Source organism: Contarinia nasturtii, unplaced genomic scaffold, assembly GCF_009176525.2.
Source record: "Contarinia nasturtii isolate CC-2019 unplaced genomic scaffold, AAFC_CNas_1.1 Cnas_scaffold_1631, whole genome shotgun sequence".
Classification (NCBI taxonomy): Eukaryota; Metazoa; Arthropoda; class Insecta; order Diptera; family Cecidomyiidae; genus Contarinia; species Contarinia nasturtii.
In genome coordinates, this window is record NW_022198966.1 from 19,695 (window position 1) to 21,915 (window position 2,221).

At 31.2% G+C, this 2,221-nt stretch overlaps 1 long non-coding RNA gene across 1 annotated transcript; it reads left to right on the top strand.

The window, feature by feature from the left end:
- The first annotated feature begins 351 nt into the window (after nucleotides 1–351).
- Nucleotides 352–904, top strand: LOC116346708. The gene is made up of 3 exons (XR_004201623.1): nucleotides 352–462; nucleotides 568–642; nucleotides 740–904. It is a non-coding gene; the product is annotated as an uncharacterized LOC116346708 (long non-coding RNA).
- The last annotated feature ends 1,317 nt before the right edge of the window (nucleotides 905–2,221 follow it).

The window sequence follows — 2,221 nt, forward strand, 5'->3', positions numbered from 1 at the left end:
GCTGTGAAACATTTCACTTCCGAAGTGGAAAATCATAAGAAGTTCAAGAAATTATGCCATTTGCTGGCCGTGTCTGAATTCAACCGCGCGGTGGTTTTTGTAAATGACCCGAAAGTATGCGTTTTATTGGTGAAAAGGCTAAAAAAAGAAAAAGTAAATGTTATAATACAAACTGAGGCCGAGAAGCTAACACTATATCAGCGATTGAGCCTTTTTTTTTTGGCAAAAAGGTAAATATTTCTCCAATATATTCGGTTCCAAATTTTGTAGATTTTTTTCGCTTCAATTTTCTTAAAATCATTGTTGTTTTTTTTGTTCGTAGCGCGTCTTGGTCGTTACCAAATGTGTTAATGAACACGCTGATATTGTGATAAATTTCGATGTTCCAGAAGATTCGCAAACGTATGTGAACCGTTTGGCTCATTATCGCGCTGCTAGTGCAATCACATTGTTTTCGATTGAGTCAGTAATAACTTTTTGATTAAATATTTTTCATTTTTTTCAATTAAACCTCTACGTCAATTTAACTAATTTATTGCATTGATTTGAATACTATCCAAATATTAGGGAAGCTGGAATTTGGAACAATATTCAAAAGGATCTGGAGATTAGGTCGGATTCGCCAATACATTCACAAAATGGGTGCAGTATATTTGACTGTTTAGACGCAATAGATTGAAGTTTTTTTCCCCTTGCGTTACCTTTGTTACTATTAATTAATAAATACCATTTTTTATAGATTTATAAAGAAATGTCGTTTAGGCGCGTTTCTATCCCACAGGAAAAATAAAGTAAATAAATTAGAGCTACCTATCTCCAATTTCATTTAAATCAGCCAAACCAGTGAAACGGAATTTACATATTAAATTATCGTTATGAATTCCCGTACTAATCCATATGTCATTTGAACCGACAATTAACTGAATTGAGATAGAAAACATATAGACACATGCGTCATGCTGCAGCATGAAATAAAATGTTGAAAAAGTGATTGTCGTAATTTGAAAAATGACTTTCCGCTTCAATGGGGAAAGTATTATTGTCAAAACTTAATTGAATAAGTTTTGAGATATTTGTGAATGAACATTCGTAATAAAGTATGTAGTACATACTATGTACTTGTCATATGCATCTGTTTGTTTACACTTTTTTTTTTTCAAATAAAAAAATTGTTTTGTCTAAAATTCTAAATAAATTTGTTTTAATTTTTGATAGTAGGCACAGCCGAATTGCAAGAAAAAATGAAGATGGAAATCTGCATACGGTTGAAAAATTGATATGATTAAACAATGGTACAATAATCAACAGAGAAGTTGGAAGAGATTAAGGTGAAAATCAGTTGAATGAAATTATGTGTGCAATACTTTAAAAAGTCAATTGGTCTTTGTCGCGCAGATGATATAAAAACATTTTACTAACTGTTAAGCCACTTCAGTATGTAATTCCATTTCAATAATTTTGTGTGTCATTCATATACTACTGACGAATGCATTCTCAATAACATTTCATTACATACACACAATCGGTTTTTGTGGCTATGAACCAAGTCATTTTTGAATTTCATCACATTGAAAAATCGAATATGACAACAAAATTCACCATTTTTGCACACACACACATACAATTGTTTCTTCTAGAATTGTTTATCCAACGATATGCATTTATATGTATTAGAAAATGTGCTCGCATCGCGTGACAGTATTTGTTAGTATAAACAGCTTCCATCACTTTGAAACTACAATCGCACCAACCGATTTTGTTTACAATGAAACTTTGTTTTGTGGAATGGATATATTCACAGTTGTTTTTGTGTTCATTTTTGTTTTAATTTCGAAATAACAGAGTGTTGATAAAATTTACTGTGAATATTCCAACAACATTTCGATCGGAAAAATATTTGATGTCACATTGGAAATAAATTTCATCATTCGATTTAGAATACAGAGTCCTTTGTTGAGGTAAGACGTGATATTTATAATGCGTTCCTCATTACTGTTTCATTTGATTTGTGATAGAAGTGTTTTATCTTATTGTGTTTGTGATCTATGCTATATTTGGTGCATTTTTTTCTAAATTTGTGTTTATTTTTTTTATTTTCGTTTATTTGTATCAGTTCTTCAATTTATATCAGTGTATATGTTTCTTGTTATTGGTGGTCATCATAAACATTTACCACTGTGTGGCGCTGGCGGTGGTCATGTGAAATAGAGTGCGCTGCTAA